The 24437-nt window shown below is 39.5% G+C and overlaps 1 protein-coding gene across 5 annotated transcripts in view; it reads left to right on the forward strand.

Moving 5' to 3' along the window:
• The window catches only part of GHR (growth hormone receptor), a 138860-nt gene that overhangs the window by 9529 nt on the left and 104894 nt on the right, over positions 1-24437 (forward strand). The window contains exon 1 of one of the 5 annotated variants that reach the window (XM_040540094.1): positions 21957-22052. The exons of the other annotated variants lie outside the window; for them this stretch is intronic. The gene's annotated coding sequence lies outside the window, so the exon portion shown is untranslated. Of the gene's footprint in view, positions 1-21956; positions 22053-24437 lie in introns of those variants that run through there. 5 annotated transcript variants of the gene reach the window in all.

Consider the following 24437-nt stretch of genomic DNA (forward strand, 5'->3'; position numbering starts at 1 on the left):
GCCTGCCCTTGTGCACTTCCAGGGACAGGGCATCCACAGCTTCTCTGGGAAACCTGTGCCAGTTTCACCCTAGTGTAGTCTACCATGATGAAAGTCATTAGACCTACTGAATATTCTGTGGAAAAACTACTATGAGTTGGCCAAACAGAGAGGGGAGGAAGTATTGCATTCAAACTTTGCTGTGTCACTGTCAATATTGACTGTGAGTAAGAAGGCAGATTACTTGTAGAGGCTTCCATAGCTGGTTTTCTTATCATCTTCTGAATGTTTTTAAGCAGTCATATTGAATAATTAATACAGGCAAATATCAGAATGGTAATCCATTGCTTACTGAACATGAAGTCAATGCATGGCTTAGAAAAAATGTGGAAGAACTGACAGCAGGTTCTTTTAGAGGACGAGTGAACGATCTCTAGCTCTTGCCACATCATTGTGTTTTGGAAGGGTGGCTCTGGAGGGCAGTGTCAGAATGCTGTGTTTGTGATGTTACTTAATACTATAGTTGATCGGTATTTCCTGAATGTTCTTTGCTTTGATTACTCCTGTAACAATACAAATAGGTGCTTTTAAAAAGTGTTATTAAAATTCCCAGACAGAAGCAGTGCAGTTGTTCGCAAACTGTGGCTTGTGGAGCACGTCCAGACAATGCATAGAGAAGCCAGTTCTGGGAAAGTGCTGAGCTGTGCACAGCCGAAGGAAAAGGCAGCCGTGGCTTCAATTGCCCATTCAGCAGTCTGCAAGCATAGCTGCCTTGTATTCCTTCCCTGCTGCTCGCTCGCTGGCTTGCTGAGCAGAAATTGAAGTCTGCCTTAGAGTTTGTGGAATTGTATATGAATTCAGCACATGCTTTCCTGTGATGCCCGCAGAGAAGCAGCAGCGCATGATAAAGGCCACACATTACGGGACCTTAAGAGAGCAGAGCTGCAGAAGGTGGTGGAGGTGTAGCACTGGTGGAGTTGGAAACCAGCTAATGGAGAATAGCAGGAAGCCTGAGCAAGCAACCTGGATTCATTACAACAGTTACTGGAAGGAAGTAAGGCATCTTCTGAGGAAAGATGGGTGTTAATCTGCATTTTGTTTGGTTTGTGCAGTCTGTAGCACAGCTGGCTGGCAATCACTTACTTGTAGGCGCTATAACAACACAAGTAGTTAATAACTTAAAAAGAGAAATTCAGACATCTGAAAAGCAACAATAAAAAAAAAGAACCAAAAGTACATTGAATTGTAACTGTGCTTCCAGGTTAGCATTGATTCTTTAATTTGTATAAGCTTTGTGGGATACATTAAGGGAAGGAGATGTGTACAGTAGTAAGTTCTTGTACTGTAGCTCACAGATGGAGTGTGTGTACTGCTGAGTGAACAGCACAAATGTTTTTGGAGGTTCTACATTATAAATAGCTGATTTTTGGCAGCTTTGGCCTTGGGCCTTGACTTTTGACCCCTACTGCTCTTAACTATTCATTCCTTTGTTTTTTTCTTCACAGAGTGCTTCAGCTAGTACAGAAAAGTACTAGTGCCACTTACTATGTTGTTGTGTCATTCCCAACAGTAAAAACAAACAGAATACTCAGGTTCTCTCCACTTTTTCATAAGACCTGTGTGCTTCTGGTGGGTGAGGGATGATGGTTTCAAAACTCTCCTGGTAATTCCTTTCTGAAGAGCAAAGCAGGACCTTACTGGTAGGGAACTCTCTGCAGATAGCATTACAAACCTAGGTTATGTTTTATATGGCATTAGTATTTCGTGCCATTGTTTGTCTCATAGGTCTATCTGTTGACATCAAAGGTTGGCTGCTTTTCTAACCGTTGCTACCAGCAATTCACTAGGTAGAAAAGTCACTTAATTGTACTAAATTTAAGAAAATGTTGAAAAAGTAAAGAAATGCCATGTGAACCATTGGAAATAATTATCTTGGGACCAGGAAGACCCACAACAATGTTCTTTCATCTTCAGTTCTTAGTACAGTCTGGCACTGAGAGGTTGTGAAGGAAGTTCAAAATAAGTTTTGCCAAGATTACCCAGTGAAATTGCTTGTTGCCAGGTGCTGATGCTGATCGAGAGGGAACAGCAGCCACCACTGGGGGAATTTGTTTTCTAAAATTACTCAAAGTCGATATCAATACAGTTGTTTATGTATAAACTAGGAGTTTATTAATAGTTTGCAGACTACCCGACAGTTTGAATGACAAGCAAGCAGGTAGTAAAGATGCTTACGAGTAAAGTATTTCTCATCTGTCCTGATAGCTGTGGGAATTCCTACAGCATCTTTAATTGGGAAATTTAATGTGGCTTTGAGAAAGGAGTTGTAGAATAGGCTGTAGGACTGGAGTGAAAGATTCGGTCTGTATTTCCCAAGCAGTAGCTCCTGGAAGCAATCCGCTTCTTGTGGCTAGGAACACAGCCATATTCCTGGCCGTGCCTGCATAGCAGGCTCTGCAGCAAGCTCAGAAAGACCTCAGCCAGACATGAGTGTTCAGAGGATGCTTAGAGTGCTGCGCTCGTGGCACTGGTTTCCAAACCGTGGCAGAACCACTACAGGAATTCTATTGGGTTTTGATTTTGTTCTTTGTTTCTTTGGAAGAGGGGAATACTTGAGTGTTTCAGCGTTGTTTTGAATGTATTGTGCTCTCTGTGCAGGGTTGGATTAGTAATAAGCCAGGTTCTTCTTGTGTTTTAAGGATAATGTACCCAACCCAAGATTCCAGGGAATCTAAAAACAGGCTATTCCTTTTGTTCAAGCCATTATCTGGCAGTTGCGTGAGCTGAAAGATTTACATGAATTAAAGATGGGTGGCAGAGTATGAAGTCAGGCCATTAAAGTTATCTTGCTGCTGATCAGACCCCCTTAAGCAGTTTGTTAATAAAGAAGTGACAGTCCAGCGCTACATGGTGTAAATGTATTTAATTGTTTCAATGGTAGGTGCAGCTAGGAGCGATCTAGCATCCTGTCTGAAGTCTAGTTTGTTGATTATTGTATGACCCAGTTGGCAGCAAGCCTGCCTTGTGAGGCACAGGACAATAATATCCTTCACAGCTACTTTGCTAAGTAATTGGAATACACTGCCAGTATTATTTGGGACAGATACGTATTGGATAAGCCATTGCTGCCAAGTTGCATGATAGAAAGAATTCTTTTTTCCATCATAAAACTTTCCTGCACTGTTCATCAGTAAGCCGAGCTTGAGGAACCCTGCTTCTGGTAGGATTTAAGGGAGAGTTTCTAGTCAAAGGTGACAATAAGCTTGTTCTTTTGCTCACTAACAAATCTGCTGGTTCCATGCTGTACTAGAACTCTTAGGCATTTGCTCAAAATCCTGCATTACTCTCTGAAAATTCAGATTATGATGTCAAGTTTTTATCAAACAGTGATTTTTATAAATTCAGAAAAAAAAAAATTACCAAACGATGCCAGTAGATACCTGCTTAGGCAGATAATTTCTCACTGCAGTCTCTGCCAGATGATAAACTAAGTGCATGAAACAATCACTTCTTCACCAGTCTCAGAAAGGCTGAAATTATCCTTTTGGGAAAGACGGGAATCTGGTAGGCTCCAAGTGCAAACCAGTCTTTTTGTAGAGAATTACCTACAGGCTCTTAGAGATGCTGGTTATTCCTCTGCAAAAAATTAATATAAGCTCCTGATAAAGTTGTTATGATCTTCTTTCTTCTCCTGTTTGAATTTCTCCATCACTTGAATTCTTCCTGAAAAGTAGATTGGCACAGGTTCTCTTATTTTTTAAATTAGTCATGTCAGCTATGCATAAAGGAGCTAGAGAAAAAGCATTCCATATCCGTTGTTAAGTGTTTTATTTTCCGGATTAAAAGCTGAATACTTTCAGCTCACATGTCATTATATGCCTGTAATTCTTAATTACTTTCTGGCATGTTCTTGGGTGTTTTGTAGACAGGAAAATATATTTGACTTTTTTTAAACACACAGCTGAAATGCTTCCATAATTGTAGGCTAAAAAAAAATATTCTGTGAGTTCTGTGAGGCTGAGAACTATAGGGAGAAATAAATGTGTGGATATATTAATTTCTTAGTGCTTTGTCTCTTATTATCAGTAATCGCTTTGCTCTGAAGGATTGAGACTGATAAATTTCATTATTGGAAATTGGTTATCAAGCATATTTGGATATTCAGAGCATTTGTATGAGAGCATGGTATTTTATATACTGAAGCTTGTGAATTTTTGTTTTATATAGTACAGGAAAATGTGACCTTCACATTCCACATTATGTACACACAAATCCGTAAGTGTACATGTATGCAGAAACAGATGTACAGTTCTGACGCTTGATACACATTCAGCGAGCTACAGTAACTCTCCTGAAGCTGTTGGTAAATAGAAACTCCATCAGTGAAAAACCGACAATTTCCCAGCTGTGGTTGCCTTTGCTTCATGAGATTTTATTCTCTTGACTGTCAGTTGGCAACTTGACTGCCCTGATGATTTGCTGGAGTATAAGAAGCCTATTATTTCTCAAAAGAGCTGCAGTTTCTGAATCCAAATCTCACTCTTCAGAGCTGCCACAGTTAAGAGAGATGCAGCTTTGCTGAGTTTGTTCCAACGCATAGTCTGCTTAAGATAGTTTCAGAAATGGAATACGCCCAAAGACAGAGGATGAAAATTAAACACACGTATTCTGTGTAGGATTAATTTGTTCAAGGGGCTGACATTACTCTGTTATGTAGGCAGCAATGTATGCTGCTGCCCGGAGTGCCTGAGCTGCTCTGCTGCTTGGGAGCATTTACCACCTGGGTCAAGCCAAGCCGAGACTCTTCTCCCCCTGGGAAAGGTGGCTGCGCCCTCTCCCACATAGGATCCTGGTTCCCACTTTGCCAATGTCAGCACAAACCATTGTGCAAATGTCAGGTGAATCAATTTGCATTTTGAATCAACAAGCTCATATAACCATATAGGAGGAGAACAACAACCACGACCTTTTTCATCCAGGTCAATGAGCTGATGCAACTTCTCCCTCAACTCTCTGATAGCAGGAAGGGTTGGGCATCTGTGGTGGTGGGCTGCCTTGTCACCAGGAGGGGTGTCAGCTCGTTCTGGCAGCAGACCACAGCCATGTTGGTTTTTGTTAGGCATGGGGATGCTTTTTGACAGCCCCACATACCAGGTGCCAGTAATCTTGCTGCAGAGCCAGGGTCAGAGGCAGCCTTGTAGTGGTTGGGTCCCATGTGCTGCTCAAAGGGGGATGTTGGGCTCTATTCTCCTAGCAGCTACTGCAGGAAACTGCAAGGTGGCCCAAGATCCTGCTTGCAGCCATCGGGTGACCCAAAGGGTCATGTATCCACAGACAGGGGATTCGAGAGCTCTACAAGCAGGGCATTGCCATCAAAAACAAATTTTAGTTAGGCAGGGATGGGCAGATGCAGCAACAAATGGGAATGTGACCTAAATGCCTGGTGTGTCTAGGTGATATCATAACTTTGTTATTTTTGTATTTCAGTGTATGTTTCTAATTAAGAAATCAAGATTTTCTATTTAATCCAAAATATTGTCACACATCTGCATAATTTTAGCATTGAGGTGGTTTCCATTCCTATGAACCATTACAAAAAAACAGAACTTCACCTAAGAATGTGAGTTGATAACCAGTTTGTTTGTTTTGTTAATTATAAATGGGTCTGGTACCTCCTGTGATGGTAACTTGCCAGGGACAACCTAGCTCACAGCCGAAGAGAAAGGATACAGTAAGCATCTTTCACATGCTCTGTGCCTCTGAGGATGTTAATCACACAGAGGAATAGTGCAAGCACTTGGAGGTTAGTTAGTACAGTTAACCTTTTTGCAGCTTAATTTCTTCTGTGAGGCGAGTAAGTGCATATTGGACACCTGATTGGACAGGTGTGTGGGTAGGTATCTACCAGTATCATAAGCTTTCTCAAAATACCAAGTGTCATTAGGCCAAGACTTCAGTTGCTGAAGGGTACCTATATGATCAAATATTAAGTATCTGCATTAAATACCTCAATTATTAGCCTTCTCCGGAGACTTTATTGACTGTGATAAAACCTAAGACCTTAATTCAGCTAAGTTTAGTACTTGATCCTCAGTGGTACACACAGGATTTCCCTAGTGTGCACTGCCTGCTGTGATAAACAGGAGCAAAAACTCTTGCCTCAAGTGACAATAATTTATCACTCATACGGTGTCATAACCATGGCTAGCAGTTCACTAAACTATGACAGAGAAATATGAAGAAACCTGCTCTAGAGAACTGGCAGGTTGCATTCTTGACTGCACTCAGGAACAGCAGGATAATTTACAGTGCAGAACAAAACAAATGTAATCACATGCTTATTACTTGTGCTTTTAAAAAACTCATTTTTTTTGTTGACACACTCTATGTATGCCTGTTGAAATCTGATGCTCCCTGATATTAACTGTTTATGCCTTGCTAAAATAGCTGAACGAAAATATTTTTTTCCTGAAATCTCAGTTTTTAAGTCAGTTTTGAATGTAGCCTGATGAGATCAGTAAAGAAATGGAACAGTAAAGGAATCTTTGGATATTGAATTTAGAGTGAAAGCAATTAGTATTTTCTGTGCAGCATATTATATAAGCTTTTCATTATAAGCTTGCCATTGACTGGATGAGATAAAGTAGTAATTCTGAAAAAAAAAAAAGTTTCCAAGAAACCAAGCCAGTTTATAATTTTGAGTTGAATTAGGCTAACAGTTTCATCTACAAGTAGCTGGGACTATTTCACTCAAATATTTTAAATAAAATGATTAATTCCTCAGTCTGAAGCTTGATTTTAATGGAGTCAAATGAAAAAAAAATAGTTAAACATAAGTAATTTCAAATAAGTTCAAGTTGTAAGTTTAAATATTTTCAAGTGCATTCAAACAAATGAAAATGTATTTTATTTTGTTTTGCATAAAGTGTTATGGATTGACTAAAAATAAAAATTTCAGTCCTCCTTTAAAAATATATTCCACTACAAACAGAGCCAAGTGAATTTTTTTCACTGTGCCAGAATGATCTGTTGTTGAACTGTTTTTTGCTGTTATGCTGTCTCCTGCCAGTTCTTCTTTATAGAGAAGCTAGTGTTTTTATGAAGTTTATGAAGCTATTAAGATGCCTTTAAGCAGATAAAATTTTACTAAATGAGTATTTACTGATGCCGGAGACTATTATCTTATCATTATTATCTTGCATAATCAATGTCAGATGAGGTTTAGGATATTAGTAGTGGTGCCGCTAATGATTAAGTGAGCGGACACTTTGTGTTTCTCTTTCTTCCTCTGCTCCCCTGTGTGTCTCGCTTCTTTCGTAAGCCAGATACCATTCTTTAGGTTTTCTCCATTGGTCAGTCTTTCATATCTGTATTGCTGTCTTCTGCACGCTCTTTGGTTTGTCAGCGACCTCTGCATGGAGAAGCTGCCCAAACGTGACGTGGTGTTCAGTAGCACCCTGGAGAAGAACAATTAATCTTCAGTCCCGTTAATGCGTTACAGAATTGCTCTTGCCTTTGAGACGATGACATCACGTTGTTGACTCGCATTCAGTTTGTGGCTTACTCCAAACTCCTCTTCCATTATAGGGCACTTTTTTTTTTAAAAAAAAAAAAGAAACATTTGTTGGTGGTAGCATACTACAGTCTAACGCTTAATTTTATAATAAAACAATGATAAAAACTGCCTTGCATCATGGAATTCCCCAGATATAATCACTTAAACCCCTGTGATTTGAGATGTCTTACTCTTTTTTTTTTTTTTTTCCTTAACATGCCCCAAACCAAAGGTGTTTTAGAAAAAGCTTCAGCCTGAAAAATGCTTTACTGAAGTAGACAAAATCCATCTTTATTTCCATGTTAGGGGTGATCAGAACAGATTTTGCTGAGGATCTGGACAGCTTCCACCTCCAGCATTAGCGTGACATTGGAGTTCTGCCTCTGGCACTGTCCTGTGTCAGATCAAACGTTCAAAGTCCTGTTTGCTTTGTGGTCAGTAAAGATCCCAACACTGCTTTTTTCATGGATTAAGGTGATAACTGTGGTGGCCAAACTAAGCTTCTGACAGTATAGTTTCCCCTTTGGCCTTAACTGCTACTTATAAAACTTTGCAAATGTAACTACTAAACTGGCAGGCAGTTTTCTTCAGCTACATGTTGAGCCTTTCTAAGAGCTTTTGCTCTCCCTGAGGTTTATTGCAAAATGAAAATGTTCTCTTTGTCTCTGGCATGACTTCAGGTTTGTAAACTTTGTTATCCAAAGAAATATTGAGTTCATATTCCAAAATACTTGGAATCTAGTTGTTGACTTTTGGGTACACAGGGCCATTGCTCTCACTCAGCACAGTTTTGCCTTTAAACTTCCGGATGATCCCTGTACACATTTTCTTGTTTATTCCCTTTTCTGTCAGAGAGCTCTTTCCTGGAAAACCCAATGTGAGTACGGTTTCCAAACTGTGCTGAGGGTGATCGTTCACTTTTGCTGTAAGAGCTCTTGATGGGATGGATTGTGGACGTTTTGCGTGTTTGCACTGAGTTTTTATCGCTGGAGATGGGGATATTCGGATTACCGGCAAGGATGAGTGAATGGGATATATACCCAAAGAGGAAGACTGGCAGGTAGGAAATGGGAGCGGGGTTTAGCAAGGAGATTCTGCCTGTAGGGCAAGTGGTAGGGGGTGGTGGCTGGGAGGGGCTGTGTTGGAGAATACTTGCCAGTGGTGATCTTCTGACCTTCACCCATTCTCCTTGGCACAGCTTGCCCCCTTGCCCTCCAGCCTGTCTCCTTCCCCTGGATATCACAGCTTCTTTCTTCCTTTAAGGTTGACCTTGACTGCACATGTGCTGAAAGGTGAGCTCCCACTGAACAGCCTGGTTCTTTGTCTTGGCTGGATTCCCAATCCAGGTGCTGGATTATTTCATCTTTTTTAATTGTTATTTTCTTGGCTTTGTGGGGACGGGAAGGACAGAAGGCAGCGTCAGATTATAAAGGCTGATTTACAGAGACTTTGAAGGTGGAGCTGCTCTGTCTTGAGGAGTAGTGCTTTGTTTGTACAACACGAATCAATTTGCGTTCCATTTTCACCATAACAGCTCAGATACAATTAATCCTCACCATGGGCTACTTGGATGAGTACTGTATATTCAATTGAACTTTTTAACCTCCTAAATGAATCACAGAGAGAAAGTTAATGCTATTTATATTTAATTATGCATTTGCAAACTGGGCAGGAGGGGAGAGTGTACACAAAAGTGATGTTAGCCTTTACGTTCAAGCTAATAGAGGGAAGCCTGGTGTCTTTTTGAGGGATGATGAGTATAAGCTTCTGCTACAGTCAATTGACTGTAAAAATGGGGTTGCTTTTTAAAATGGACACTGTCCACTTGCATGTTGTGAAACTCAGTAATGTTAAAAAATGCCTTGTGTGAGTATAGCCTCCCTTTCCTGATTGGTGTTGTTTATTTCTTGATAGTTCTATCGTTAGAGGGTTCAGGGAGCTGAGCGGAGATGAATGCATCTGGTAAAACTCACTGTGTTTTACCCCCTGTATTCTTCCATATCTGTTCAGCACCTTTCTAGACATTTGATCATACAGGTCACTATAAAATGCCTGAAAGCATTTTGTATTCAGAGTTGCAGCAAGCCTTTATCTTGCTTATGATGCACGTTTATAGCCTTCCTTGTTGCCGACAGAATTTTGCAAATCCTAAAGTTTGAAGCCCCAGGGAGGAAAAAAAGAAAAAAAAAAAAAAAAAAGAAACTGATTTTTTTAAGCACAGTTTTAAGCCAACCCAGTGAATTTTGAATGCCTGTGGTATGCTTGACAAATGAAGTAACTTCTTAAAGCAGTCCCATTCACTGTATTTGGTATATGAATGCCTCAACTATTTAAACGAAGAGAGTAGAAACAGTATCTTTCTCTACATCTTTCCAGCCCATGAGCAAAATGATTTACAGATAAAGAAATTGTATATTAGAGAGAAAAATGAGTCATCAGAAATACCGGTCCTCTTCTCTTTCCCATGTTTGATTATTTCCATCGTAAACTGTGGAGTGGTCAATGCCTTTCTGAATAGGGCTGAGGATGTGAGATAGGTCTCAGAAGCCAGAATATTTTGCAGTTTTTACCCTACTTCGTTTGCTCCATTTAGAGTTGCTAGCTTTAAACATGCTAAAGGCTGGTAAAGTTTAATAACTGTGAAGGATGTTTGTCTAGTTTATGCTAATGCTTCATTTATGATACACTGCCTTTATTAAGCAAGAAGGAAGAAAAATGAACAAATAGTATTTTATCTCATTTCTGAAATTGTTAGCATGAATGCTTATATCCCACGCTAGATGATGACAATGAACTCCCTGGAAATATTAGAGTTGCTCTCCATTAAGAAATGTGCAGTGCTGCACCTAATGAAGCAGCACTTAGCTTCGCTAATGTTGCACTGGAGCAATACAGAGGTTCTTTTAACACACAAGTGAATTCCCAGAACTCTTGCTTTGTAAATAAAGTCTGTTCCCAGAGAGTCCCAATTGATAATGACAGTTAATGTAATACCTGCTGGCTAGGCCTGGCCTTTGCTAAAAGAGTTCTTTGAAACTTATTTATTGATTAATGCAATCAATTTAGTCTGTGTCCGTCCCCCCTCTCCCAAACAACAAACAACCATTAATTTGGCCTCAGTTTTTCTTCAGCTGATGGGGTGCGTGAGATTAAAGTCTCAAAGACCTTGCCTATGTTTTTGTTTGTAAAGCACTTGGTGATTTTGATTTTACATGTGATTATGGCCCTGGGAATTACTATTATATGAATATTAAATAAATGTAATTTTCTCTTCAGGTCGACCAATGGCTACCCAGAAATAGAGACATAAAACATGCCTAACTCTCCCTTTCATCAGTTCTTCAAAAACTATTTTTTTGTTATTTGCCTGTGCAGAAAATGGGGTTTAGTTACAAGGTTGAGATGTCTCTCTTCATGTGAACAATACGTTAATGCATTAGAGGAAAGCATTCCCCTCTGCGTGCTAAGAGTCATCGATACTTTCCCCTTGCATGCTACTGTACAGAGATCAAATAATGAATGTTTGCCCCATGGTGCTGACCTTAGCCAGCTTTCCTGCTGTGTCCAGAAGTGATGGGAGGTGTGCTTTGATCTGCAGAGATCCGCAGGGATACCCATAATATTCCATTAGAAGTCAGAGGATTGACTCGATTGCTGTTATCAGAGAACGAGTAATGCTAAACATAAATCATCTAGTGGTGACATCCATCTCATGTTTTTTCTGTTCCCTCTCTCTTTATATACATTTTGGTATATAATTCTGCATACTGAATTACTTCACTGTTGGGAAGTAAAAAACTTTTAAAGGGAAACATGTTTTTGTTTTGTCTTTTTATACTTCTACTTCAAAAATGACACTGTTATGAATTGATACACCTTGTACTGGGCACTCTATGGATGCTCAGTGGAAGATACGATTTGTTGTTAATAAGCTGAAAAATGAGAGTCCCTGAAAGGATAAGTAAAAAAAGAATTAACCAATGATTCTTAGTAAAGATTTAGTTAATAGATAATTATTATTCTTTATTGCCTAATGTTGTTTGCTTTGTGCTTCTGATTGATTTTGAGTCATTTTTAGAATGATGGCAGTGTCTTCTCTATGCTACACCAACAGGGGAGATGATACGTTGTGGGAAAATAGAAAAGAATATATATAAAATTTAGCAGGAGATTTTAGTTGGGGTGGCAGTGAAATAAAGTTTAAGCAACAGTTTTTGATGAACTAGATCATGATTTTACTATGCCCCTTTAAATTGGGGTAGTTTGTTCCCTCATTCACTCCATGCATCCCTGCTTTCTTTTGGCTTCACAGTTGTACTCTGAACTTCTTGTTAGAAGTTTATCAGGTTGTTGGAACAATCTTCCTGTTCTTGATCTTAAAGGAAACAGGGTTAGAGTAGTTCAAGATTTATAGCTCTATATGTGCTTTACTAGTGACTAATCTGCACAGTGGAGAGAGGATGCAATTGTAAATGTTTTAAGGCACATGGAATGCAATAAAGCAATTCAACCTACAGCAGGTCCATAAAAAATTAAGGATTATTGCAGTATGCTATAGAAGCCTTGTCATGGTGGAGGCAGTCATAAAACATGCAGAACAAATTACACAACCCTCTCTTATTTTGCCATTACTCTGTACAAATAACAACAATTATTAAGCATTTATTTCCTAGCTGTTGTTACAGACTAGTATTTTAGTCCCAGCTTGTGGGGAGAAATGTGATTAATAAAAAGTACCCTACTTCGTAGGAAAATACATCAAATACAATAGAAAATTATAACATTTTGTACAAATTTGAACATGCCATGGACTTATGGATTTTATAGACTGTTAAAAGGCCTGTGATTTTTTTTTTTCGTTCTCAAAATTTTTGAGTTCTGCAGATTGTTTGTCCCACAACATCCTAGTATGGACCTCCACATAGTTTTGATCTTTGTAAATAGTTTCCATTTGAGACTTTATCTCCGCTGAAAAGGACTCAATTGCTAGTGTGGTGAACAGTTTTCAAAACTGATATGGAAACTTGCATTTTTCTCAATGTGTTAGGAATGATTTTGTCATTTCCATAGTGCCTTTCAGCAGCACTTCATTGGGATTGCCTCTTGACAGCAATGTGGGATTGTCCCAATGTTAAGCAGGGCCAGGCAGTGATGGCCAGCCATGTGCTCCCCTAGTGCAAACATGCATCCTCTGGCCAGGAATATTTCCAACAAGTGCTTTTTCTGAGCACTGAGTTGTTGTAGAGCCAGTCCATCTGGTGAAATGTGGTACCAGTCCTTTTGCTCCTCCTCTGTCACTCAATACAGAGATCAATATGGCTTCAGCAAGCAGTTGGTCAAGACCTTTTCAGGTTTGTGTCACTGTGGGTGAAAAGGGGCAATCATCATGAGTCCCAGTAGTGGAGGAGGGAATATGCACACAGATGCTGTGGCCAGACTGGCCAAGGATTTTGAACAGGAGGAAAGCCTTCACTGGAGATCTACTGTGAAGAGCAGGACACAGAATTTTAATTTCAATTTATTTTACTGAGCAAATATTCTGCTGTGTTTCTGTGCCAATTTTTTAGGGTGCCTGCTCAATTCTGAATGAAAGTGAATACCAATAAGAAAGCCTGGGGACACACAGTCAAAATTTATGCTGTTGGTGATGTGCTGTGCGATGGGTAGATTCCTTTCTTGCAACAGGTCCCAGGTGGGACCAGGTATGGTTAGTCCTCTCAACAACACACACCATTTAATACTGAGATTTTTTCTCTAAATCTTTTCTGAATCATCAGTCACCTGTGATTTAATCTATGGGGAGGGACATGGAATTGAGACACATGGGGGTGGTGATGCTGGTTTGTACCTGCTGATCTCACCAGATCAACACTGAGGAAACAGGGAGGGGGGCTATAATTAGCAACTGAGTAACTGAAGTACACTTGCCTAATATTGTTGCTAATTCTGTATATGGCCCTCCCTTTATTCAGTTTATTTTACATTGGTTTTCAAAGGCTTGCACTGAGAACTTCTTCTGTGTGAAACCTGGACCCAGTTGTCCCAGAAAAATTTTTGAATGTATTGATCACCTGCAAGAGATAGTTTTTGGTTTTTTATTTTTTATTTTATTCTTTTAATCTCACTTCCATGATGTATAATTTGGCTTCTAAGTTTTGTTTTTTTTTCTCAAACCTGGCCCTGGAGATTGGCATGGCTAAACAGTGCTGTGTAAGGTGTCCTGCAATGTCATCTGGGTTGATGCTTGATGTATCTTGCTCATATATGTAACGTTAAGGTTAGATTAATGAGGGGACTATTAAATTAAGAATAAGAAGTTGGCTTCTGTTATTGTAGCCAGTGATCATCTGGGCATTTTCACCTAATATCTAATTTCATATAATTTTCTCCCTGTTTTTGCAATTCTTTTTCTTAGTGAAAGAATCTTTTTTCTTTCAAAATATTTTTTTTTTGTATTTTACAATAAAAAAAAAAGGGGGGGGGGGACAGTGTTAGTGTCCTTGATCTCGTCTACACTATTCCTGTTGATCAAATTAAAAATTTGAAGTTCTAAAATCCTGTCTGAGTTTCTTCTGCAGCAATCTCCAATATCCTGCAGACCAAACATATTTTTCTTTAATGAAAGACAGCATACCTCAGTGTACTTTTAAAATATATTTCCATTTGCGTAGGAATCATAAAGAATGTGATTATGACCCAAGAAGTTCCTTTTTTGGAGTAGACGTACCTAATTACCTGCAGTTTTTTAAGTCAGGTGTTATACAACAATATCATAATCACACAAAACTACTCTTTTTAATGGCTTTCCAATAGAGAAATCACCAAAGATTTTATTTATTCATTTATTTATTTATTTATGTTGGTGCTTATCATACTGTGTAATTGGTTTCTGGTAGTATCAAACCAGTAGAAAATATGTCTCAGTAACATAATTAATCCCTAAATGTTATGATTCAAGTTTAGCAAGATCTGCTTTTATTGAACCTCATATTTAACAACAATACGCTGTGAGTTGTGTGCTCTGTGTTAATGTGCTGTAGTTTTGCCACTCAGTGCAGTAGGATCACAGAATCATTTAGGTTGGAAAAGATCTCTAAGATCAAGTCCAACTGTTACTGTGGCACTGCCAAGTTTACCACTAAACCATGTCCCTAAGCACGACATCTATATGGCTTCTGAACACCTCCAGGAATGGTGGCTCAAGCAATTCTCTGGGCAGCCTGTCCCAATGCCTCATAACCCTTTCAGTGAAGACATTTTTCCTAATATTCAACCTAAACCTCCCCTGGTGCAACTTGAGGCCCATTTCCCCTCATCTTACCACTTGATGCTTGGGAGAAGAGGCCGACCCCCAGCTCCCCACAGCTTCCTTTCAGGGAGCTGTAGAGAGCAATAAGGTCTCCCCTCAGACTCCTCTTCTCCAGGTTAGACAACCCCAGCTCCCTCAGCCGCTCCTCATAAGACTTGTTCTCTAGACACTTCAGCAGCTTTGTAGCCCTTCTCTGGACATGCTCCAGTACCTCGATGTCCTTCTTGTGGTGAGGGGCCCAAAACTGAACACAGTACTCGAGGTGCGGCCTCACCAGAGCCGAGTACAGGGGGACAATCACTTCCCTAGTGCTGCTGGCCACAATATTTCTGATCCAAGCCAGGATGCTGTTGGCCTTCTTGGCCACCTGAGCACACTGCTGGCTCATATTTAGCCAACTATTGACCAATACCCTCAGATCCGTTTCACCGGGCAGCTTTCCAGCCACTCTTCTCCTAGGCTGTAGCATTGCATGGGGTCGTTGTGCCCCAAGTGCAGGACCCAGCACTGAGCCTTGTTGAACCTCGTACAGTTGGCCTTGGCCCATCAGTCCAGCTCATCAGTCCAGCTCATCCAGATCCCTCTGTAGAGACTTCCTACCCTCGAGTAGATCAACACTCATGCCTAACTTGGTGTCATCTGCAAACTTACTGAGAGTGTACTTGATCCCCTTGTCCAGATCACTGAGAAAAATATTAAAGAGCACTGGCCCCCGTACTGAGCACAGGGGGACACTACTTGTGACTGACCTCCAGCTGGATTTAATTCCATTCACTGCAGCTCTTTGGGCTCAGCCACCCAGCCAGTTTTTTACCGGGTGAAGCATACACCTGTCCAAGCCTGGAGCAGCCAGTTTATCCAGGAGAATGCTGTGGGAAACACTGTCAAAAGTTTTACTAATGTGTAGATAGACAACATCCACAGCATTTCCCTCATGCACTAAGAGGGTCACCCTTTTCATAGAATGGGATCAGGTCAGTCAAGCAGGACCTGCATTTCATAAAACCAGTGCAGACTGGGCCTGATCACCTGTTTGTCCTGTATGTGCCGCACAGTGGCACTCAAGATGATCTGCTCCATAAACTTGCCTGGCACTGAGGTCAGACTGACAGACCTGTATTTCCGTGAGTCCCCCTTCTTGTAGATGGGTGTCACATTTGTTACTGTCCAGTCAACTGGGATAACTGATGGAAAGCAGCTTAGTGAGTACTTCCAACAGTTCCCTCAGTACCCTTGTGTGGATCCCAGTGATGGGTTCAAATTGGAATGTGTAGTGCTTGCATCACTTTGATTTTGGCTTTCAGCACTGTGTCATTGGGCAGTATTTACATCTGGAGCTATATATCATAACTGGACCCAAAAGGTTATTTAAGTACATAGCAGCTTCCTCAGAAGATTTGTGGTGGTCCAACTTATATTAATGATAAAATAGCATCTAAACATTACTGAGAAAATGGTTTTTAATTAAAGGAAAAAAAAAAAGGTAGATATAGTTTAGATATTAGGAAGAAATTCTTTCCTTTGAGGGAAGTGAGGCACTGGCAGAGGTTGCCCAGAGAAGCTGTGGATGCCCCATCCTTGGAAGTGCACAAGGCCAGGCTAGATGGGGCTTTGGGCAACCTGGTCCGGTGGGAAGTGTCCCTGCCCATGGCAGGGAGGTTGGAATTAGATGGTCTTTAACATCCCTCCAACCCAAACCATTCTGTGATTTCAGTGTGTGATCTTTTGGGTCTATAATTGGTTGCTTGCATATCATATCAGTTATTAATAATAGAAGAGATTTGTGTAGCATTTATATGTAGAAACTTTTATGTATGTTGAATTTAACAGGATGCTCCTTAAAACATCATGGTTTCATTATGTGTGAGTTGTATTCAGCAGCCTGAATGTACAGAGGGAAAATACGTGAAATCAAATTTTGGGAGCAGACCTATCAAAACTCATTGGAAAATTAGAAAGAAAACTTCCTGGGACTTACATTCTTATATGCTGTATGTAGGCCACTTACTGTGGAAGTTGATACACTCTTGATGTCTGCTCTGCCACCTGATGCAAGTGCTATCCCTGCACCCAGAGGAAAGAGACAGTGCAACTACCAAATTTTGATCCTAAATAATTTGGAGGATGGAGCAAAAATAAAGAAATTGTGCAGTTCATATTGAGTTCATTCAAGACCAATAATTATAATTTGGTGATAAATCTCTGGCTTTCACTAAGCCAGTTCAAGTTTTGCAAAAGGTAAACACAAGATATGAAAGTCTTGAATCTATTCATGCTAAAGACCCATACTTAAAGAACAATTCTCAGTTTAAATAGAAAGGGCTTTTGTCATTGTTTAGCTCTGTTGAATTGTAAATTAACAGGCAATTTTCTGTAAGTAGCAAACCTTTTTTAAGCTGGCAACTGGCATGTAATCCACTTTCAAAGCAGGTTGGCCTACCTGAAAAGGACTATCTGAATAAAATAAGCTGATTTACATTAATGTAATCCTGAAATACCAGGATTTTTGAGGGAACAGAATACACCTGAAAATAACTGTGGCTGTTATTAAACCAGAGGATAATCATTTGCACCTCTGCGGAACTAGAATAGTTCTGGTGCTAGAAAAAACTAGCCCAAAAAATGCTCCAAGAATTTTAAGTATTGCTTTAGAAAACCACTCATAGTTCCATGAATGTGAAACCTTTGCCTCCAGAACGCTAAAAAGGGTCCTTCCTAGCCATAATTTTGTGGAGTGAGAAGTTCGGTTTATACTTGTCAGGCTCTTCAGAGATGTACCTAAATTGTGTAATGCATAACAGTTGTGAGACATTCTTGTTTTCGATATTATACACTATTATTTTTATTTAAATACTGTCTAAGGAGATTGTGGATCTCCAGTACTCTCAGTCAGATTTAAATAAATATATCATGGGTATACAAGAATAAGAAAAGACTAACTCAGGTTGCACACCTTATGGCCTGATGCTGTTTGTTTTAAGCCAATGGAAATTCAGATGTTTCCTTTATCTTAAACCACTGTGACTCTGAGCTTCAGCCTTCCACATTTTTCATTAACAGAAAAACAAACTCTACTTTCTAGCTAATAAGGGGACAGTGGTGATTCAACAATGGGATTATAGATTATCTCAACCTCATTGAAAGTTCATTACAATGATGGAATTGCTTAACTATCTATTAATGCAGAAACATAATGTAAAATTTGCACTCATTCGGGTTAGCCGATTTGCTTCCAGTGCATAATCTTCTGTCTGTGTCTCTGCTGACAAGTCTTAGAAGTTGCTATGCTTATGCAGAAGAGTTTGAATTAATGGCACTGTATAATGAGGGATGTTTTTCATGGTTGTGCTAGACCTTTTGAATCTGGAATTATTGCAATGCACTCTGACCCCCCTTCAAAGCACAGGCTAGAGAAACTTAACCCTGGGACGTTCACATCGTGATATTGATGTGTTACAGCTGCAGTGTGTTATGCACTGCACATGCAGAGTCAGACACAGCAAGCCCTAGCACACTTGGTCCAAATAGGACAGAACAGACACAGAAGGAGGACAAGGTGCAGATGAGGGGAGTGATAATTCAGTATCACACAACAGACAAAGGCGGATTCAGTCCACAGATGAGCTGATGCCTGGTCTGCTGGACAGTCAGTATGGTACAGTGCTGAAGGCAAATGAACATTTTGGGTCTGAAATGAATTTCTGATAAGATGCTGACCACTTATGATACTCAAATTAACTTTGTCAGTAATCATGCTCCAACTATTAGTCTGTATTGTTTTCTCCTTAATGTAGAACAGTTTTATTGTATAATTTTTCAGACTTCACCCCTCCCAAACAAAAATATCCACAACCAAGAAACGAGTGTCTTGTGTTAGTATTAATATTTTTGTTGGGATCGTATTTAATTTGCTTCTGTCTCACAGTAGCTTGGCATGTATAAAACCAAATCCCAACTCAATGACATTTAGTTTTAATGTGCATTTAGAATTGCCTTATGTGATATTTGATTTCAAATTTAACATTCATTATAAAAATAGAGAGGTAAATTTATGTGACAAATAACAGTTCTGCAAGATTCTACTCAGATTTTTCTGGTTTTTAGGAATTGAATTTGTATTGATTTTTTTTTCTTTCAAAATAATTTTACCTTTCTGTGAGAGTAATGTAGTCTACCACGGGATTAGACTTCCAGGACCAATGAAGCACTGCGGGGAAGGAAAGCGAGAAAAAAATGTCTGTCTGTGCCATAATAAAGTTTTCTTTTGAATATGGAGTGGAAAGGCCATTGCCCATGAGCTACTTCACTTACATTTCACTTTCTGCTATTATATTGAAATAAATGTTCATTTTCAAGTACACCCTTTTGCTTGTTTGGTGTTTGTACTGGGTTTGGACATAATTTCTGCAGGCATGAACAATTTTTCTATGTTCTGTAAAACATCTGGCATGCTTTTGACTACCGTGACTTATTGTGACTTACCTCAGCTTCTGCTGAGGTCAGTGAAAGTAATCAAAGTTACTCTAGAGGCAAATCCTTTGAAAATATTTCCCACGTGCAAGCAATGATGATACACTTTGAGGTAGCATGTGTCTCTTGCCACACATAAGCCTGCCTCTGAGTGATGGGAGTACCATAACCTTGTCTTGGTACCTACAGACCAAAGTTCCCCCCTCTTCCAAGCTTTATGCCCACCAGTCTTCTGGACTAAGCACTACAGTGGGAGTAGTTACTTCCTTGGCCCTCTAGATCTGGTTCTTAGTGGAGATGTGATATGGCTTTGTACTGTAACGCAGTTTTTAAAGTGCTACTTACCCAAGGCAAATGCATATATAAAAGCTATATGGTTCTCTGCAGTGTCTATGGTACATAAGATTCTTCCATTAAAGTGTAGTGAAATGTGACTAGTCATTTCTCTGATTGTAAAAGTATCCTTAATATTTTATTCAGTAACCAAGGGCATAATGTGTGTCTATGACTGGGATTATTAACTTATTAATAACTTACTATTAACTATTGGAGTCATTCAGGCACGTCCCAAAATCCATTTCTTGATATCAGTAATTTTTTTTCAACGTTGCATTGACTGATGACAATATTTAACAATTTCTGGTGCTACAGTCATTTTATAAGAAACTGATTAGGTTTTTTATGTTTTTGATGGCTTGTCCATAGTAATTGTGTTTTTATTTAATTTATTGGAAACTTGTATCACTATATTGTTCAATTTTAAATACCATTACTCTATAATTGAGTTGTACTGCAGCTATTTTTTTTTCGTTTAGTACCAGCATTTATAGATATGTTTCCATTTTCTGTAGCTTTTTGTAGTCATCCCATAGTTTTGGCTCCAGGTAATTACATACTGATATAAATAGAGTCTGACTGCGAAGCTAACCTTTTTTCATGTAGCTTTGTATCTAACCCACTGCTAGACTGCTTATTTTAGAGTATTGCAGAGCCGCCATATAGTTTTAATGGGAAAAAATTAGTTAGAATGACAAGCTTCCAGTAATGTGAAGATTAAACTTTGAGTCAGCTTAATCTGGGAGGGAAAGGGTGGTAAGGTAATAGGCTCAAAACTGTCCTCGTACTTATTTTATTTTTTTTTACTGCTTTGAGGACAGTTAGCTTCTCAGAGGGCTGACATCAGCTATGAACTGAGAGTTGGTTAGAGTTTAAAACTTGTGCGTTGTCATTTTATTGCTTTTTCTCCTCTAGTAAGGGTAGTAGCAAACAAAAAGTGTTGTAGTAGGACTACTGAGTCCAAGGACTCAAATACTGGTTCCGGGTCTATTGCAGTACTCCTGCTGTAATAGGACTCAATATTGCTCAAGTAGAAGTTGTCAAAGATACTAGGTAGACACAATGTGACATTTATTTCTTCAGGTAATTTTCCTGTTTGATTAATAGCTGGAAAAATAGAATGTAGCCTTATTACAAGAATCTATGAAAATTGAAATATGTTCCAAGGTATTTGCAGTAAAAAGAAGGTATCTTGATGACTGAATTAAGTCTTTTTTATTACATGCTAGTTCTGATAACTTCCTAAGTTAGAATTTGTACTTCTCTAGTATAAGTAGATTTTATAAGCAATTAAACTCATTTGTGATAATAGAAAGAAAAGCTGCATGTATCCATGGCCAAGTGACCATCCTGGCATTTCTTTTCTGAAGCAGAAGTGTAAGATGTATGTTCATCTTCTGTTAAGAAAAATCAAAACTTATCTTCATTGTTAGGTCTTTTTTTTTTTTTTGAACAATGGAAGCATTGTTCTTTTCCCATACCAATTTTGTTTATTTAAACTTGACGTTTCTTTAAACTATTTTAAGTATTTATATATTTCAACTTTAGAGAAATTAAGGGAATTCACTTCACTTCTTCACACTTCCATCAAAGACTGTCATAGTAAAGCCAGCTAGGTTTGTATGATGATGTATGACTCTATTATAAACTCAAGTGAGTACAGATCTGGTCACAGCACATTTGTCCTCTAGCTTAGCCAGAACACTTTCAGGCTACTAGCGAAGTTAAGACCAGATTCAGTATCTGTTGATGCTTTGAAAGATACAAATGCATTATATTTTTGGCAAATCCTAGGTGGTTTGTACTTTAGTATAAATAATGTGATGCTGCATTGTATTATTTCATGTACACTTAACACCGTACACTTGGAGTTAGAATGATTTGGGGAGACTATCTCCAGAAGTAGCTTTTGAAGTCTGAGAGTGTTATTTTCCATCAGATGTGATCGTTTAAAGTCTGGGTGGTTTTTTGGTTGTTTTCCTTTGTTGACCAGGATGCTTTTCTGTGTGTTTTACAGAATCAGCATGATCCAGGATTAGAGCAATCTAGTGTTCTCTCTATATAGGGACTGCGAGAGGCTAAGATGCAGCCTGAGGTACAATTCAGGGATGTCCCTATTAGTCAGTCATAAGATACTAAAAACACATTAGCATCTACACAAGCACATATAGCTTGTACAGCTGCAGGGTGGGGTTTTTTAATGGTTGGCAAGCATTGTATTGCACACCAGCGTGAGCTGATTGTCCTTTGTATGTAGTTGGAAGGATGAGAAAGGCTTTGTCTCATCTTTACTGTCCTCACAGGTTACTATTTTGCAATTGGTGTTGAGGTTCATACTCCCTGTAGATTAATGGATGCTCTGGCTGGAGCGAAACACAGCCGGCCTTCAGCATTCATCAGTTTGTAAGTATCCTGTGTCTTTTTACACACAGTAATAACTGTCAAACCACTGGATTTTGATGAATAAGCTGTAGGATTTTTTCTTTTGGTGCCCAGCTTGGAGCCCATGAAGATCAGCGGGGCCTTTCTGCTGGTTCGTCTTTTGGATGAGGCCCCACATAACCAGTGGTAAAGACAGAGGAATTATAAAACCATTAGGAATAATCCCAAGGAGAAATCCTACCACCACCCAGCCAGGGGCTGCCCCAGCCCGGGCATTGGGCACCTCCCTGGGGATGGGATGGGCCACAGGCCTACACATGAGCCCAGCTCGCCACGGCAGGACTGTGGGGAGTGGGAGGCAGGCCCTGCTGCGGCCATGGTTGGGCAGGGGCTGGTGGTCTCAGGGCTGATACGGGGTGAACCCTTGGGTGTTCACAGGTGTTTGTAACTGGCATACAGGTCTCTGTGCATTAAGTACTGAACTTTAAGTTAATTACAAGTTTTAATTTCTTCACACTGTGTTCTGTCATTTTTCCAGAGTTTTTCTGGGCCTTTTCTTGCCATCCTCATAAGAACTTGGAAGGCAAGAGCCTTCGTCTCTGTTGAACATATCCTTTGTTAATAAATCACCTGCTCATTGCTTAGAAACAGCATTATTTCATTTCCTGACCTGACCTCTCCTGCTAAGCGTATTTGAAATAGTTTTATTATTTACTGTAGCTTTTAGTTCAACCTGTTGAGTCCCCGACCTGTTATCAGTATTTGCTCTTACTCTACATACAGTCTCATTCCTGTTCTTGTTATTCAGCTAAAGATGTGTTAGGGTGCCCATGCACACCAATATTGAATGTGATTATTTCATTGGCTCTTTAGATGAGCTCCTTTACCATTTCTGTTCAGTTCCTCCAGTTTTGTATATGGCAGGCGCAGGCATGAGCAGGAGCAGGTATGCTTCACACCGCTAGCAAACTGCTGCTCTTTCTGTGTTCACACTGCCGTTAGCACTGGGGAGGCATGTTGGTACCTTCTCATGGCAGCAAGGTAACTGGTCATGAGTGCTTGTAGTCTAACTAGAAGGCAAATTTTTAAGAATTACCGTTGCAGTTGCATTTAGGTAGTAGCTAATAGTGACAGTGCTTCCAAAATCTCCGTTTTACTACAAGGCACGCTTCTGCAACTGCAGGTGCCTACAGACTGGTTATCTTTGGCCGTCTCCTTAACACTTTAGGCAGACCTAACTTGGGAGTAAGGAGAGCTAGCCACAGGGATCCCTGGATAAAATCTCAAGCCCAGAGTAAACAAGTAGCAAATACACCTGTGAGGAGTCGGTGCCTCTCCAAGGTCAGGACTGCAGTAAGACTAACCTGACTGTGAAGCTAAGATCTGAGAACAGTGAGGGAGGATCTAGATATAACATCCAGCTCATTTTTCATCCACAGCAGCACAGAACAGAATGTGAACACAGCTGATATCTGCCGGTGTTGTCATTTCATTTAGGGTTCCCCTCACACAGATAGGATTTCACTAAAGTATTAACATCATTCACTGCCTATTTGAAATTCTTAAATCTGTGTTTCATTAAACATTCAAGTTCCTTAGTAAGAATACCAGAGGACCCCATTTTTTTCTTCTTTTTTCGTTCAGTTATTTGAAGAGTAAATACAGCTAGGCTGCCCGCTTGGTGTGATTCATCTTTTATCTCAAGGTTGTGTATAAAGAAAGCTTTCTTCATCCCTCTTGCTGTAATATCACAGTGCACAGAAGTCAAGTGATGTTTGGTATTATGTTCTGTATACTTCACAGCTGCATGTTAGTCATGTGGAACTATCTTGTTAATGTTGGTGACAAATCTCTCCAGAAAAGTGAATGTAAGATAGGTGTACAAAAAGAATGACCTTTTATAGTTCTGGATGGTGTGTCACACATGCCTATAAAGGACTCCTACCATAATTCACAAGCCTAACATGGGAAACAAGCGTGCATGTAGCTGGCTGGTATTAGTTTTGGCAATAGGTGTCTTTGTAGCCTAGAGTATTAATTAAAGTTCTAAGGGCCCTGGGGATTACTTAAACATCCGTGTGATTATCTTAGTGTTCAGGAATTTTATATGTTTATTTTTAAAGACCATCTTTCCTTCATTTTGATTCCAGGAGTAGGATGAGAAAGATCAGAATGCCATAAAAGTTTCTGAAGTCTATTTCTGCATTAAATATGTATTATGATAAAAGACTTCTCACTGATGCTCAGATTAGGAATTATATTCAGAATATTGTTCCTGTTGTGATTCCCTGCTGAATTTCTCCATCTGGTAATGTTACTACTTAGGAAGTGATAACATATGCACGTAACAAGTTAATTGTAAAAGCTCAGAATGGATAATTTGATTGTGCTACTAAAACAATAGTA

This window comes from Cygnus olor, chromosome Z, assembly GCF_009769625.2.
Source record: "Cygnus olor isolate bCygOlo1 chromosome Z, bCygOlo1.pri.v2, whole genome shotgun sequence".
Classification (NCBI taxonomy): domain Eukaryota; kingdom Metazoa; phylum Chordata; class Aves; order Anseriformes; family Anatidae; genus Cygnus; species Cygnus olor.